Source organism: Marmota monax, unplaced genomic scaffold (assembly GCF_021218885.2).
Source record: "Marmota monax isolate L192 unplaced genomic scaffold, Marmota_monax_Labrador192_F-V1.1 WCK01_AAM20220418_F8-fsc00001, whole genome shotgun sequence".
NCBI lineage: Eukaryota > Metazoa > Chordata > Mammalia > Rodentia > Sciuridae > Marmota > Marmota monax.
The window spans coordinates 57,926,106-57,943,658 of record NW_026693777.1 but is presented as its reverse complement, the minus strand read 5'-3'; the positions used below and the strand labels follow the sequence as shown (position 1 = coordinate 57,943,658).

The 17,553-nt window shown below is 41.4% G+C and overlaps 1 protein-coding gene and 1 pseudogene across 2 annotated transcripts in view; one reads left to right on the top strand and one right to left on the bottom strand.

Moving 5' to 3' along the window:
- Cgnl1 (cingulin like 1) overlaps nucleotides 1–2,838 on the bottom strand; it is a 169,910-nt gene extending 167,072 nt beyond the window's left edge. For both annotated transcript variants that reach the window (XM_046460784.2, XM_046460785.2), the window contains exon 1: nucleotides 2,719–2,838. The gene's annotated coding sequence lies outside the window, so the exon portion shown is untranslated. The remainder of the gene's footprint in view (nucleotides 1–2,718) is intronic.
- Nucleotides 2,839–3,719: 881 nt separating this feature from the next.
- Nucleotides 3,720–4,191, top strand: LOC124104128 (cyclin-dependent kinases regulatory subunit 2-like; annotated as a pseudogene).
- The last annotated feature ends 13,362 nt before the right edge of the window (nucleotides 4,192–17,553 follow it).

Sequence of the window (17,553 nt, the reverse complement as noted above, 5' to 3'; positions counted from 1 at the left end):
AAAGTAAGCTCTTGGTCATTCAGGGAAAATTACCCAATTTTCAATTCCCCTTGAACTTTGTTTCTCCTCTGATGCCAACCTCTCAGCCATTTCTCTGCCCTTTAGCACCAGCACCAGAGGAGAAAAAGAAAGGCACAAATAGGTAGGCCTTTTAAAAGGTCCAAGGCATCTTTTTAGATTAATGGGTTTCAGGGGAAAAGAGCTAAGGAGGACATTAAATTTCATTAACCACCTCTCACCCCATCAGTAGAAGCAAATTAACTTAAAGAAAACCAATAAAAAGGGCTGTCTATTCTCAACAAAAATCAAAGTTCTTCTACATGCTATCTACTCTTTCCCTGAACAAAGAATCCCTTTTTTTCATATTTACCTTCCTTTACTCCCTTCTAACCACTTCACAATATTAAAATTGCTACTCCAAAGTGAGAAATGTGTCAATAATTCTGTTCACATTTCAATACACATTTTTCTTTTGAAAGGAGAGAAAGTATATTCACAGTGTAACTACTGCTATTCAGGTGCAACTTTGTGGTATCATCAAGAGTTTAAGAGGATTTCCCAAACACACACACACACACACACACACACACCCATACTGAGACAAGATTCACAAGTTAACAAATCATTCAATAACATGGTTCATTTTGTTTGCCTGATCTACCCGTGAGAGAAAGAAAAGAAAATCAACAGTAGGAAAATGCTTTCCATATGGTCTTACTCCCCCAAGGATGAGGATTCAGGTCAAGGGCCACCCTATAAGACCATGCACTCCATATAACCCCCACTCCCCAGCCAGGACCAAGACTATTACAATGACTCCCACAGTGGTCACACTTTTAGCAACTGAATACAGCAACAGGAAAGGGCATGGTAGTAGAAGGTAAGGGAAAAAGAAAGACCAATTGGGCAAAACTGTATACTTTTTTAATTAAAAAAAATTAAGAATTTTTTTTTTTACTCATGTTAGAGCTAGAAATTAACACAAACACTCCTCCGCCTCTGGAGGGCATTCTGGAAAGGATGTCATACCACTGCTAAGAGAAATACAATATACAGGACCAACACCAAAGGAAAAAAAAAAATCAAATCCTCTGTTTTGTGGCCAGGCAGCAACATCCGGGTTACAATCTAATACAAACACCAAACTTGGAATACACCAATAAATTAACCAAGATCCCCAGAGATTATCATGCTAATAAGAAGGACACTGGAACACACTTTCTAAATAACATATGTATGATCAAACATATGTTTCAATCAGTACAAACATATGTTCAATTTTTCCTTAGTCCTACTTTCCTATCATTTTTAAGGTCAGTTGACAGGTGTCCAAGGAGTCACCTTAGATGTGCCATGCTACTTAAGGCACTAATTTCCTAACTCAGATATTATTCTATTGAGAAATGTACACATTGTTACATCTGTAGGACTTGATCACACATCCAGAATAAGAATAACTCACAAATGCACACACATTGACACAAATATCAACCACAAAAACCTTAAGGATCTCATTAGCTTTGCATCTTGAAGAAAAATTCTTCACATTTATGCAGAACAACAACAACAAAAAAAACTATTATCTCTACATGTGTGTTTGGGGGTATACAAAAACTGACAGATTCCTCACTTGTTTTTCCCAAATAGGAAAACCCTGTATTATAACCTTGATCTTTGCAAGGACTTTGTAAGTGCCTTTAATGCCTCACTCTTACCTCCTAGGCAGAAAGTGTCCTGGCAGTATTCAGTATTTACTGTAAACAGAGAGGTAGAAACAAAGGAAACTTTTTTTTAAAAGGCACCACCTGGCTCTTCAGTAGAATTGTTGATTAGGAAGCCTCGAGTTCCTGAGATGAATTCTATATCAGGACTGATCTTTAATGGTTCAAAAGTTGGTTTGTGGGAGCACCTCCCAAAACAGAAGCTCTCAAGTCTGGACTGCAGGTCAGAATTACCTTGAGGGCTTTTTCGAATGCCAATGTCCCGGCTGCACCCCAAAACAACTGAATCAGGATATCTGAGTGTGGTTCGAAAGTATCAGAACTCTTTAAAACTCTGGAGATGTGCAACCCGGTTTGAGAGCCTCCAAAAGAACTTCCAACGTGTTTTGAGCAGGTAAGGGGCGTTACAGGGCACTTGGGGCAAAGGGATACACACGTAGTAAGTAGACAAAGTTTTTAAAAATCCTTTGTAACTAACTCAACATGACAGCCAAGCACCTGTCCAGAAGCCAAACAGTGATGCAACTTGGAAAAGTCCTTGGAAGGCTAGGAGATATGCTCTAAGTGAGACGGGGGATTTCAGGATGACCTGCCTGGACAGGGCAGCGGTGCGGAAGGCCAGGGAAACAGAGGCGGCCACATGCCCTTTCTTTTCAAAGGATGGTCTGGACCAGCCCGCTGAGCAATTAAGCACGACAAGGTATCACAGGGACTGACGTGCTCCCTGTGGATGGCTCCCAGCTGTCACTCCGAGCCCCGAGGAGGGTTCACTAGGAATCGCCACCAACTGTTCCGCACGTCTCCGGGGCAGGGTGCGGCGAAGGTTCCTGGAGCGCACCTCCCAGCCCAAGACCCCCGCTCTGAGCGCAGACTCACGGGCTGAGCGCAGCGCAGCGCACCTGGTGGAGCCAGAGCCACTCGGGGTCCCAGCTGGACTTGGGCCCCTGGGCCGAACTCCCGGCGCACACCCACCCGCCGCAGCTCCGAGATCACTTACCGCCGCCGCCTCCCGAGTCCAGCTCCCGTTGCAGCCCCAGAGCCCGGCCGGAGTGCAAGGGCCGCGGCGCCGCCAGGAGGCCGAGCGAGACCGCGCCCCGCCCCGCAGCCGCCCGCCCGCCCTCCCGGAGGAGGGGCAGGGGCCGGCTAGGCGCCCAGGCCCGCCTGAGCTGCCGCCGGACGTGCGGCTGGCCTGGGGTGCCAGTGAGACGCCCTCTCCCGGGCGGGCCCCTGCGCACCTCCCCACCCTGTCTGCTCTGGGCCCGGGGCGCGCCGCCAGCACCTCCTTCCAGCCCGCTTCAAGCCTCACTATCCTCTTCCGCACCACTTTGTCCTTGCCCTTCCCCAGATCGGAATGTCCTCCCACTCCCCTCCGCCATCACTGGCTATTTCCCTCCTCCCAGCCTGGCCTCTCCAAATTCCCCTTCTCCAGGAAGCATTCCCTATTTCGTGGCCCCCAGGCTACTCAGCCCAGTGTCCCCTTACCCTTCGGCTCAGCCCTTTTCTCCCCAACTAATCAGAAACGTCAGGTACAGCTCTTCTGACACATCAAATCTGCACGTGTTTACTGGGCACCTACTACGTCTAGTCACCGGGCAGAGTGATATGAGATTGTGGTGGTCACTGACTCTAAACGCCTGTCCATACGGAGGCAGGACAGTGACTTGGCCAAGATCATCCAGTTGATGTAGTAGGGCTGGATTAAAAGCCGGCCTTCAGTTTCTTGTTTAGGCCCATTTCAGGGGGAAATGCCCAATGAGAACCTAGTAAACAACGTTATCGTTTCTGAGTCCCAGTTTCCTCATTTGTAAAATGAGGAGCAGAATACTCCCTCCACCTGGCTGTGAAAATTACCTGTGGAAATACCACACAACCTGTACTTAAGAAATGAATGTTTGCGGTCGGTTTTAGTCGCGTCGTTGCCCTGGCTTGAAACGGACGTGCGTTCTGCTTCCCCAGATGCTGCACCCTTCGGTTTCCGCCTTGCTGCGCGCGGGCAGTATGGCCCATAAGTAGATCTGCTACTCGGACAAGTACTTCCAGGAGTCTATGAATACAGGCATGTCGTGTTACCTAGAGAACTTTCCAAACAAGTACCCAAAATTCATCTAATGTCTGAAGAGGAGCAGAGGAGACTTGGTGTCCAGAGTCTAGGCTGGGTTCATTACATGATTCATGAGTCAGAACCGCATATTCTTCTCTTTAGACGATCTCTTCCCAAAGAGCAACTAAAAGGAAGTTTATCTGGGGTCATCAATTAAATCTTCTGCCAATTTAATGTAAATGTGTATATAAAGTAGTATTCAGTGAATACTTGAAAAATGTACAAATCATTCATACAGACCTGTGCATGAGCTGTATTCCTCACAACAACAGGGCTCTGTTAAATACAGCTGCAAAGAGGTTATTGTAAGGTGTTTAAGATAAAATTTCTCCTAGTCAGTTTTTCTCTTAATATAAGTGTCCATTTGAAGTTACCTGTTACTTTTGTTAAATGAAGTTTGTATGTTTGCATTAAAAAAAGTAAATGTCTGCTGACATATTAAATGAAATTTATGCTTGAAAATTCAGTAATTCAAAATAGCAACATAAAAGGACTCTGAAATATAGTAGTGATTCCTTGATAAACAACAGTGTGTGTGAACTGAATATATATATATATATATATATATATATATACACACACACACACACACACACACATACACATACTGAAATTGAATACATACATATATTTTATGTGTGTGAGCTGAATATATATATGTATATTGTGTGTGTGTATGCTGGAGTTGCTACACTATATACGGCTTAAGAATCCAAAGGAGACAGCCATGGTCCCTGGAGTCTTTTCAGAGGAGGTGGGATTGACTGAGTTCTTCTAGAAACAATGGGTCTAGACACAGGTTAGTCAGGATAATATGTGAACAGTGTGCAGATAGCCAGTCCCTTTGTCTGAGCAGAGATGGTCTGGCTTCATACTAGAAGATGGAATGAAGCATACTAGAAAAAGAGATGGGGTCAAATGATAGAAAAGGCATCAAATACCAAAGTGAGGGACCAAGTTAACCAAACCTTGAACACCTCAAAATGGTTGCAATGTCACCTGTATCTAACAGAGGACACCTAAGTGGACCTGGAAGCCTGGGATGGAAGAAACCTGCAGTTTAGGAATGAACAAAACAAGGAAGGACGATTACAGCAAGAAAGGACAGGGAGAAGGAAATTTCCAAGCAGAGCTCCTGGAACTTGGTGACCAGATATGTGCAATATAGCCAGGTGGTTTGGAGAAGCAGAAATAGGGACATTGGGGGGAAAGTGGGTTGTTTTGTTGTTGTTGTTGTTTTTAAGAGAGCTGCTAAGGGTTCCATGGAGAATGAGGCAAGGGTTCCAGGGTACTCACTAGAAAGGTACTACCAGCAGGCATAGAAGGATATATGTGAGCAACATCCAGGTAGAGGGTCAAGAGAGTGAGGGCTTGCTCACACAAACTGCCAAGAAAGGAGAATAAAGTACCCACACTTAGGATGTGAAGGGCATCAATTAAGGGAGAAAAGGAACAGGACATGAGAGCTGTCAGAAGAAATCAGGGGAGTCTATAGGACCAAAAAGTAAATGATTTCTAGTGGAAAGGACAGTACCCAATGTCACTCATCTCCCTCTCACATAGACGAGTATGAGGGTCTGTAGAAAGTACACACAGAACAAACATTTATTAACTGTGAAAAAAGAATTTAATCAGCAATAGCTCCCCTTTGCTTCCAATCAGATATTTTGCTGATAACAAAAATAAGAGGCATGGTTGGAAGCAAGGAGAGTAGCAGGGTGGAGATCAATTTATCAGAGAAGTTGCTTTTGATGCTGCTCTTGTCCCCATGAATGCTCACGTTCCTTCAATCTCAACTTAAAGCAACATCTCCCGGCAAAGCTTTTGAAATCTTGAGAAGTATCTTTTCTTTTCCTTTATTTTTTATTCAATGTAAGTCTTGCTTCCTTGACTATTGTTATGGAACCTGAAATATATTATCTGTCGATGGCAGCAATTTGCCAGAAGAGAAATTTTCAGGAAGAACTGAGAAAAATCTCTCTTTTGTCCTCCAAATTGTGTGAACATGAAACATGTGACACAAAAAATATTCAGATAAATGCTGCAGTGTATATGACCTACAAGAAATGATGCAGAACACCAGGAGAGCCACAGAAGGAAGGCTGTCTTGTAAAACATTCCCATGCTTTGAAAATGTGACAAATTTGGATAATAGAGAGAGAGTCGAGGCAGTATTGGAAGGTGTGATCTGATAAATGAGGCAGGGAATCTGGAGAAAATAATAACTGCTTTATTTGGTTGGGGTGGAAAAGATGTGGTTGGGGAAAAACATGGGGTTGGAAAGTGTCCCCAGGAAGAGGTCTTTTGGTTGAACTTCTGAGAAAAAGTTTGCCTTAATTCAGGTTGCCCTGAGAGTGGAGCCTGAGACAGGACTTAGAAGCAGGTGATGTATTTAGAAGGTGACCCCAGAAGCAGGGTGAGTTCAGTAGGGAGAGGGGAAAGGCCAGTATTAGGGTGTTCATGAGATGGATGCTGTCTACCTCTCCCCACAACCTCCTGAGAAGTGTGCTGCATGCTCCCAAGAATTGACAGCCTGGAGCTCAGGGGCAAGAGTACTTTGCTAAGGCTCCAAAAAGATTGCTTCCCATTGCCTTGACCCCTACTGCTGGGATGCATACCGCACTCCACCTCCCAGGCTGAAGGGGAAGCTAAGTGTGAGCTCCCATGTCTGAGTTTGCATGGTGCTGTCCCACACCTCTGGCTGCCCAGCTGCCCCGGCTCCTTGCAGCTCCCATGGCTTCAAGTTCTAAAACCTGTAGGGCCCATGGCTCTTACACTACCTGCCTCCTACAGCAAAAGATAGCCAACAGTTTTTCCTGGCACTGTTTCCCTACCCCAATCCCCCTGCCCCAACCTGTCATAGTGCAGAAACTCCAGCAAGGCACCACCTCCCCATGAGCAGGTTTCCCCAGAACCCCAGGGGTCAGATTTCCAGCAAGCTCCATGATCATGGCACCATGGCTTGTCTGCCCTCCAATGAGACCCAGCTATGCCCTCTCCAACATATCTGACTCTTGGCCAGGCAGAGGGGATCTATTCCTTGGGTGCTCAGTCTCATTTTTAGACCATGCCTGCTTCATACATGAAGTGAAGAATATTAGTCTTAGCCAAGTGCAATGCAGTGGTGAGCACCTGTAGTCACAGCTACTGGGGAGGCTGAGGCAGAACAATCACTTGGGCCCATGAGTTTGAAGTCAGCCTGGGCAACAGAGCAAGACCCTGCCTTAAAAACAAACAAACAAACAAAAAAAAAAAAAAACTGTCTTAAACAATACTTTTCAAAGGGTTTATTCCTGAAAGAGTGTGAGGGGAAGGGATTTAATATGTCAAGCTATGATATTAAGTTTCTGTTTGAAGTTCTAGAGTCCTGTGGGCAGCCAAACATGGTAGGTCTTCCTCTGCCTACAGGAGGTAGGCATGGAACGGAAAGTTCCCACAATCTGGTCCAAATTGCCAAACATGTCTGTGAGGGGCCATGCCCCTACCCACCCTTCATCCCCTGGGCTTGCTCTCAAGGCTCCTCCATCTGAAATGCCCTTACCTCTTGCTCCACTCTTTAAAGCTTTAGCTCAAGTTCTTCTCTTCTGCCTTCCCTTTTACTGTGCGGGGTGTTTTATCACAACACCTGTGTATTTTATACATACATTTGTAAGTTGGTTGGATCCAAGTAGGATTTGACTTTCTAGAAACTTGACTGCCTGTTGTGTAGGCTCAAGAAGTCGGACAGAAATGTCAATGTTCAGTCTACATTTGGAAGGAAAAATTAACCTAGAAACATGACAAGTTTACACTCACCATCTCTCCAGTCAGGCATCACTAAACCACCAACTGATACTAATCAATAAAGGCACATTTGTTTACTGTTATGCTCAACGTCTCCCTGGCTAATGTCAGGATGTAAGAGTCCCTTTTCAACCATGCTTTAGCCAAAGTCAGGACAGCTCAAATTCCAAGATTAAGAACAAAACCTTAAAACATTTTTAAAATGTTGGCTCTGTGGGCCACATTTTCTCTGGAGCAAATTAGTGAATCATTCTTTGGGTTGAATTATTTGGTCATAGATGATCTAAATCATGGGAAGGGCCATATTTTAACCAACATGGCAATGGACAAGACCTGAAAATATGGGTACAGATGTTTTACAATTCTGTGATTTTATTTGTCTAGGATTGCCAAAGTCCTCTAACAAGAGACTTTTATTCTCAGAATACATTTTTCTTGGGTATGACTAAAACAAAAGTAGCAAACTAGGACAAGTGGGTGGTTAGGTCTGAAATAATGAATTGGTTTGGTTTGCCTTGCAGAAGTAGATACCATTTATTTTTCATAAAGCTTGTGTAAGGGCTGACCAGTTGGTCTGCTGCAGAGCAGGCTGCAATCCATTTCTTCTGCTTACAGCCCCAGGTTAAGGTAGTCACAATCAGAGTGGGAAACTGAATTTCCTAGACAATTTGATGAACTTCACATTTTATGTTTAAAATGAATAGTCAATGTTGGTTTGGTTTGGTTTGGCAGTGCTGGGGGTGGAAACCAGGACAAGTGTTGTTCCACCACTGAGCTACACTCCCAGCCCTGAGGTAGATGTTCTTATCACCTTTTTACATGGGAGGGACTTTAGATTCAGAAAAGCCACACAATTTACCCAAGATCACATCCCTAATAAATAACTGGAGGAGCAAAGGTTGAGACCTGGGACTGTCAGAACCAGAGCTCTGCCGAAATCAGGGGATCTTTCATTCCTCATTTCAGACCAGGGGTGACTTTCTCCCTACAGCTCCCTGCTAGAGGCAGAGAGGACCTCAGAACCTCAGGCTGCCATAGAAGTTTTGAGACAGGGGTTATGTGAATCTCCCTCTCTCGGCTTTTGTCTTGCAAGGAGCAGAGGCAGTGACCACCTCTCTGAGCCCTGCATGGCATGAGTTCTCAGTCTCCTGTAACCCTGGGATGCCTTTCATGAAATTCAAGGACATAGAAATGGACATCCAATGAATGAAATACCAGAGTTTATGCCAATTTAATGAAAATGACTCAAGATATGGATGTATGTTTGGAAAAAGGGAAACATGGCAAGGCCGTGTTGGTAACTCAGCCTTGGGAAGCTCTGCCTGCCAGAGGGGCCAGGCAGGAGTTGAGTGGGGTTGTCAGGGGCCAGTGGAGCTGGGGCAGAGAGCCCACATTCTGGCAGTCCAGAGTCACCCCTAGACTCTGGTTTAGGGCCAAAGCCTCTTTTTGTCTGAGGCCTCCTATAAGCCCTGTGTCTGAAATCTCAGGGACTGGGATCTGTAGTCCCTTATCAAACATCAGAAAGATACTGGATGTTTGGATGAAAGACTCAACACTCAGAACTCCTCTTTGGCTATCATCAGCAACACAGAGGAATTTACAGATAGCTCATTGAAAGGGGGTAGAAGAGACCACCCTTGAACCGGATGTACCAGGGGACAGGGGATGATGAGGGGAAACTTAGGCATTATCATTGCTAATGTGAGGTGTGGACATCACTAACAAGTTTCAGCATGCATATTAATGTGAATAGAATAATTATTTTTAGCAACATTCCAAGATGTACCTTTACCCTTGTCTCTCCTCACCCAAACTTTAAAGAGACTATTCTTCAAGGCTGTTATTCTTCAAATTAAGTTTTCCTAGCATGGAACATGACTGTATTTTCTATCAGAGGAAATCCACTTCTTCATATGGGGAGATGTTTTTTTTTAAAGTTAACCCAAACATCCCCGCTTTCTGTTCCATGTAGCTCCTCCTTTCCTTGTCTAGCCTTTGTTCTCTGTCAGTGGCCTTAAGGGGGAGACCAGACAGGGTCGAAGGCAGAAAAAGAAAGGAATCCTATAGTGATGGATTCCAAAGCCTTTGGGTTTGGAGGTCTCTAGGCCTAGACCAAGGGTATGGAAAATGTGGGATTTAAGTGGGAGGTTTGGTTTGAGGGACTGGAAAATACTGTTGTGCAATAGTGAGAGAGATAACTAAGAGATGAATAGGGAAAGAAGGCATTAGGACAGGAATGAGGGGGAAGTGGCTGCAAGGGTGGGTAACATGAGGGAATTGAAAGAGCTCCATGGGAGACAGGAGGTCTCACTCAGTGCTGGCTCCATGCTACAACAGCTGTCCCCCCCACCCCCACCCCTGTGAGGCCTTCCCTTCCACTGGAAGTGGGAGGCCCACTCATCCCTAGAGATTTGGCACACTCTCCTTCTGACTCTGAATGTTCTAGTCCTCCCCCCCCCCACCTTAAAAATATTCTAGAACATTCTTAAGCCCAGAAAAGGATGGGACTCTGAACACTACCACAGGATTAAATATTTTTTTAGAAAATATAGAACAGTTTATAAATATAGTACAGTTTGTTTCAAAGCCTTAATATTCATACTTAATACCAGAAAAAGATCCATCCACTTAGCAATTAAACTCAGACATCTCAGAATTATAACTTCCTTAATGGATACAACAACAGTAGAAACATTTTAGGAAGGAAAATGACCTACATTTGATATTACGTAGACAGCTAAGAAGTATGACACCAAGGGACATATAAAAGAACAGCATAATGTAATAAACTGAATTTGGCCAGAACATTCTCCCATAAGGGAGCCCTTAGGATCACACACCATCTATCTTAATTACATACCTGTCCAAATGATAGAACACAACAGGAAGAAGGTAGTTTTAATGAGCTTGGAGAGCTATAAAATAGTTACCCTGTTACAAACTTTGCTTTTTATATACAAGCTGGTCACAAAGTATTTGTTTTCTATTTTAAATTTTGTTTTCATAAAACAACATTGCTATAGAGTTGCAAGGAATGATAAAATGGGAAGAGATTTTTTTAAAAAGAGATTCTTTGTTACTTCCAATAAGTGAGGGTGGAGAAGTCTGATGTCAGCATCTCCACATTTTTTTTCTTTAGCTGTTACTCTTTGAATGTGAAGTACTTCATAAAAATCCACAGTTTTTAAAACATTGTTTGGGTGAAAAAATCCTTTAGGACAGATAGTGAAGATGGTTGCATAATAATGAAAATGTACCTAGTATCCTGATCTGTGCTCTTAACTATAATTTAAATGGCAAATTTTATGTTACTCAGATTTTACCACAATTTAAAAAAATAGAGAGTGCCTCATCCCAGGTTGCAGGGAAAACATAAAGAAAAACATTTTTTTGTGTGTGTGTTTTTTGAGTATGTGTGTGTGTTTGTATACGTATATATGAATATATGATCAAAGGAAAAGAGGAGATGATTTATATTTGTTAAAAAAAAAAAAAAAACAGATTTTTGACCAATTGCAGTGCTACACACCTATAATCCTAGTAATAGGAGGCTGAGGTAGGAGGATCACAAGTTCAAGCCTAGCCTCTGTAACTTAGTGAGGCCCTGTCTCAAAATAAAAATTGTAAAAGGGCAGAAGGTGTAGTTCAGCGTTGGAGCACTTGCCTAGTATGTGTTAGACCCTGGGTTCAATCCCTAGTACCACAAAAACAGACAAAATTTTTCTGGTTGGTTCAGGCTAATGGAAATATCAAGTGTGAGCATTGGTTCATGTTTAAGCATTTATGGGCATCTAATAAAAAGCATCAGGAAAATGGAGGACATTGAGTCTGCATCTCATTTTATGAAATATCACCAATTAGCTTATGTTAAGAAAAGAAATTCCGGGCTGGGGATGTGGCTCAAGTGGTAGCACGCTCGCCTGGCATGCGTGCGGCCCGGGTTCGATTCTCAGCACCACATACAAACAAAGATGTTGTGTCCGCTGAAAACTAAAAAATAAAAATATTTTAAAAAGAAAAGAAATTTACAAAATCACTTGGCACATTTAGCATGTTGTATAAACCCCACCTCTGCAGGCTTCCCACCTGTCTCTTCAGGGTCTGCACCATTTAAAATACCGTAGTCAGAAGGAAAAAAACCTAACACACAAACAACAAAGTCACCTATAAAATTTCCCAGAGTGTGAAGTGTGGTGGCACATGTCTGTAATCCCAGCTACTTAGGAGGCTGAGGCAGGAAAATCCCAAGTTCAAGGCCAGCCTCAGCAATTTAGCAAGATCCTTTCTCAAAATAAAAAAAATAAAAAGAGCTGGGGATGTAGCTCAGTGGTAAAGTATCCCTGGGTTCAATTCTAGTATTGCAAAGAAAAAGAAAAAGAAAAAAATACCTCTTAAAGCTACCAAGGTATTTTAAGTTTCTTTCTTTCTTTATTAGTCAAATGAACCATTAGCAAGGCATCAATGTATATGGTTAAAAAAACACAAAAGAACTCTAAATATAGACCTGGATATTATAACACAACCTATTGAAGAAGAATTAATGGTCACAAAAGAAACCTGTTTTTTAATACTTCTGTTATTCTCCAACAACTCCACAAGTAATAAAATTGCTAGTTTGCCCTCCATCTGTCTGACTCTGAAGTCTTTTTCAATCCTTGTAGACCTGGGAAGTGAGAGAGAAGGAAGATTTCATGTACCACCTCATGGGTCCTCACAAAACTCCAGGCCACATGGTTATGTCCTTTGTGCAAGGAGGAAAGCGGTCCACAGAGATCAGACATTGTACCTGGGATTGCATAGTTAGTAAGATCAGGGCTGTCTAGGAGCCAGACCCAAAGCCTGTGTTCTTAATCATTGTGATACATCACATGTCTATAGGGCCAGCTCTCTTTTTCATAATGTTATTTTATAATGCATTTTTTTAAAACTTATAAAAGTAATTCAGACCTTCCCAGTCAAGAGAGCGGAGTGAGCAAAGACTGAAACCATTTTCCTGTACTTCAAACAAAAATAAATAAAAAAGTGAAAAGCCCTCAAAGTAGAACAGAGGCTTATGGCTATAGGGGCTGCCACTGGCACGCATGGAGAGCTGAGGGCAGGTGTGAGCTGGGGCCAGGGCTTCAGTGTCTGTTTGAGAACAGGAAGCACATTCACCTTACTCATGGTGAGGGCAGACCGGACTGAGGTCCCCGAACATGAAGCCAGAACTAGAGACCATGTTCCCTGCTCGAGAATAGAAGTCAAAATAGCTTGTTTAGATTTGTATCCAGAGATGTCACTTGCCCACAGCAGAGACAGATACAGGCACTTGGATGACTGAAACTGACTCACATCCAATATCCAGATGTAGTCTCTGCCCAGAACATTATATCGTTAGCCTAAGATCGAATTTAAAACCAGAATGTGCAACCAGGAAAACACCCAACAGCGAGGAAGAAAACATATCTGCGTGAAGATATCTCAGACAAAATGACAAAACACATGAGTCAACCTAGCTCTATAAAAAATGGTAATAAAGACCCAATCAGGGGCTGAGGATATAACTCAGTTGGTAGAGTGCTTGCCCCACATGCACAAGGCCCTGAGTTCAATTCCTAGCACTACACACACACACACACACACACAAACAAACAAAAAACAAAAACAAAACACCCAACCAGTGAGATAAGTCATGCTGTAGGAAATATAGATAAAACCTTGAATGAATTTTATATACATTTCACATGTATATATATGAAATTATATGTATGTAATATATTGTTTTATATATCATATATACATATATCATACATATAATTTTTATATTCTTGAAATTCTGATAGAAAGCCAGGTATGGTGGTGCACACCTGTAATCCCAGCTACTCCAGAAGCTGAGGCAGAAGGACCACAAGTTTGAGGTCAGCCTAGGCAACTCAGCAAGACCTAGTTTCAAAAACATTAAAAAGGCTTTAAAAAAAAACAACTATGAAACAAGAACAAAGGGGCTGGGGTTATGGCTCAGCGGTAGAGCGCTCGCCTCACAAGTGCAAGGTCTTGGGTTCGATACTCAGCACCACATAAAAATAAATAAAGACAGAAAGAAAGAAAGAAAGGTATTGTGTTCAACTACAACTCCAAAAAAATAAATATTAAAAAAATAATTTTTAAAAAAGAAGAAAGACATGAGTCCTTGGATTTCAAAGGTCACATTATTTGAGGTCACTGATGATAAGAAAAATATTAAAATGTACCAGAAAGAAAAGACTACTCTGACTTATCATAGACTTCTCAGCAACACTGGATACTCAAGAATGGTGAATAAGAATCAAAAAGCTGAGGGAAATCACAGTTGATTCTTTACATGGGAATTCTATGTCCAGATAAGTTATTATTCGAGAGAAAGGTGAAATAGACATTTTCAGACATATAAGAGCTCAGAGATTTTATTTCCTCCAGATCCTTGCTAAGTGAATTATGTACATTTAATAAAGAAACAGTAAGCAGAAAAACTGGTAAAGTATGTTAGAAACCTAAATAAATATTGACTTAAGAAATAATAACAATATCTTTTATATTTGGGGTCCAGAAAATAGAAGTAGAGGAAACACTAACACATTCTACAAAGCCAGAATATCCTAATACCAAACAGATAAACACATTGCAAGAAATGAAAACTACAGACCAATGTCTTTTGTGAATAGAGATGCAAAAATTCTCAACAAAAGATTATGTTAAGGGAATCGTGCATCAGGACTATGTAGGAAATATTCAAGGTATGCAAGATTGGTTCAATATTTAAAAACAGGGTAATTTGATTGACCATATCAATAAGTTAAAAATAAAAATAATTGTGCCAATGGCTGCAGAAAAATTTATTTGATAAAAATCCAGGATCCATTCATGATTTTAAAATCTCAGCAAGTGTCAGGGGTGTAGCTCAGTGGTAGAGTCCTTGCCTGGCGTGCATGAGGCTCTGGGTTTGACCCCCAGTGCCTTTGAACAAAAACAAGAGCTTCCAGGAAAGGAGAAATAGACTTCCTCCACTTGATAAAGAATATTGACAAAAATTACAGCTAACGTCATACTCAATGCTGAGACACTGGATGCTTTCTCCCCCAAAGCAGGTAAAGGCTGGGAGGTCATCGTTCACTCCTCCTATTCTATATTGTGCTGGAATTCCTAGCTAGAGCAGCAAGCTAAGAAAAAGAGGGAGAAGAAAGAAAAACAATTGCCTTTATTCACAGATAATAGGTTGTCTGTGTAGAAAATCCGAAGGAATCAACAAAACTCCTGGAACTAATGGGTGATTACAGCAAGTTCTTAGGATATAAGATTAATGTATAAAAGTTAATTGATTTTCCATAAACCAGCAAAGAACAATTGATATTTGAAATTATGTATACAATACCACTTTATCAGCACCCCCCAAAAAAACATCTTTCTGGTTTACATGCTTCCCATCAGTGAGCCATTCTGTTGCTCTGTCTTATTACTGCTGATGTTAACCTTAGTCACTTGTGATGACAAAGGTTCTCTCCACAGTAAAGTTACTATTTTTCCTTTTACAATTAATAAATATCTTAAGAGAGATACTTTGAGGCTATGCAAATATCCTGTTTAACCTCAAATTGTTGCCCATTAATTTTAACATCAACCGGTGTATTATGCCTGCAATGATTATTACCATGGTGTTTTCCCAAAGGTGATTTGCTATTTCTCTCATTAATTAATTTTATTACCATATATTTCTCTCATTTACTAATTATCATAAGTAATTGAAATTTTCTGCGAATAAAGAATATCTCATCTATTTGTCTATATGAATATAGACTCATGGATATTTATTTATTTTACTCTATAGGTTTTAATAGAGTTGTGCTTCCTTAATCTGAAAGTCCAAAATGCTTCAAAATTCTAAAATTTTCAAGTACCAATACGATACCACAAGTGGAAAATTCCACATTATAAAACTCAATTTTGAGCTGGGGTTGTAGCTCAGTGGTTCGATCCTCAGCACCACATTAAATAAATAAATAAATAAAATAAAGATATTGGTTTAATCTACAACTCAAAAAATTTAAAAAAAACCCTCAATTTTATGCTCAAGGTAATTTAAAACATGGTATAAAATTATTTTAGATTATGTATATAATGAATATATATGAAATATGAATGAATTTGATGTTTGGATGTGGGGCCCCACCCTCAGGATATCTCATTATATATATGCAAATACACACAATCCAAAAAAAGAAAAATGAAATATCTGAAACACTTTCAGATATCTCAAGCATTTTGGATAAGGGATACTATGATAGTATAGGTTCAAATTGTTCCAACCCCCTCCCCCACCCCAGCCATTGGGAGCTCTTCAGATGAGCTCCTGCACTCAGCATGTTTCCATCCTTTCTTGAGCACTCCCTTACGTCCTGGTAGTTTAACTTGTTTCATGCTCTTATATTTTCCCTGGAAAGAACCTAGAATCAACCATTTCTCTAGGGAGTCCTGATTTAAAGAAAAATAAAAATAAAAATCTGGGCAATTGTTGTGCTTTATTGTTACTGGGATCATTGTTTCTCTCAGAGGACAGGGCTTGAAATGTATCTGTGTATATTAACCCAAGCATGCACACATATCTACCTCACATATATATATGTGTGTGTGTGTATGTGTGTGTGTGTTGTGTGTGTGTGTAATTTTAGAAACTACACATTCATACTGAATATGCAAAAATTTTTAAGATCATGCATTCAAACTGATATCCAGATTCTATTCCAATACAACAGTGCTCATTCTAGCTTTTCTTATTCGTAAATGCTTTCTCTGCTAGTGAGAAACTGGACTCTTGACACCTACAATATCCATGCCTATTTGTTCAGCCCTACTATACACCCGAAATAGTTGCAGAATTGCTAAGTACCTCCTGTGAGAATGTCACTAACAGCACAGGGCTCATGAGCATTCACATGCATGCTTTCTGTCTTCAGGCTTACAGGATCAAGTCAGGAGCGTTCAAGTTGGTTCTTTTCTCCCCTGCTCCCCTTCAGTGTGGTTATGTTGTTCATCTGTTTTATGGCAGGGTTCATTTGTAACAATTTGCATACCATTTGGGGATCCTCCAAGTCCTGGTTAACTTTTTTTTTTTAATTTTAAAAGATTCTCCCTCTGGGGCTTACAACTCTATGAGGTTTTTGGTTTTGATTTGTTTTGGTTTTTGGTACCTGATTGAACCCACGGGTACTCAACCACTTAGCCACATCCCCAGCGCTTTTTATTTTTTATGTAGACAGGGTCTTGCTAAGTTGCTTAGGGCCTCACTAAATTACTGAGGCTGGCTTTGAACTTGTGATCCTTCTGCCTCTGCCTCCTGAGCTGCTGGGATTACAGGTGTGCATCACCATGGCTGGCAACTCTATGAGGTGTTTGTTTGTTTGTTTTTAATATTTTCATTAGTTATTGATGGACCTTTATTTGTTTGTTTATATGTGGTGCTAAGAATTGAACCCAGTGCCACACACATGCTAGGCAAGTGCTACCACTGAGCCACAATCTGAGCCCAAGCTCTATGAGTTTTGACAAGCATTTGAGTCACACACATACCCTCACAATCACAAAACAGCTACATCACCCCCCAAATTTCCTTTGTGTGCCCCTTATAATCAGCCCCTCCCATATGCTCTCTTTCTGTCTACCACTGGTCCCTACAGTTTGCCTTTTCCTGAATGTCATACAAGTGGATTCTTACAGCATGCAGTCTATGGGCTCTGGCCTCTTTCATTTTGCACAGTACATTCATATTATTCATGATCTACTGTTGTCATTATTCATTTGTTTCTCCAATTCCCATGTTAGCCTGCTGATATCACTTTTCACAGTACTGGCTGTGTTCTTTTGACACATCCCCCATCATTTTTTAAGCATTTCCTTACTTTCACAAACTGGCGAGGTTCATCCTATACTTTTCCTTTC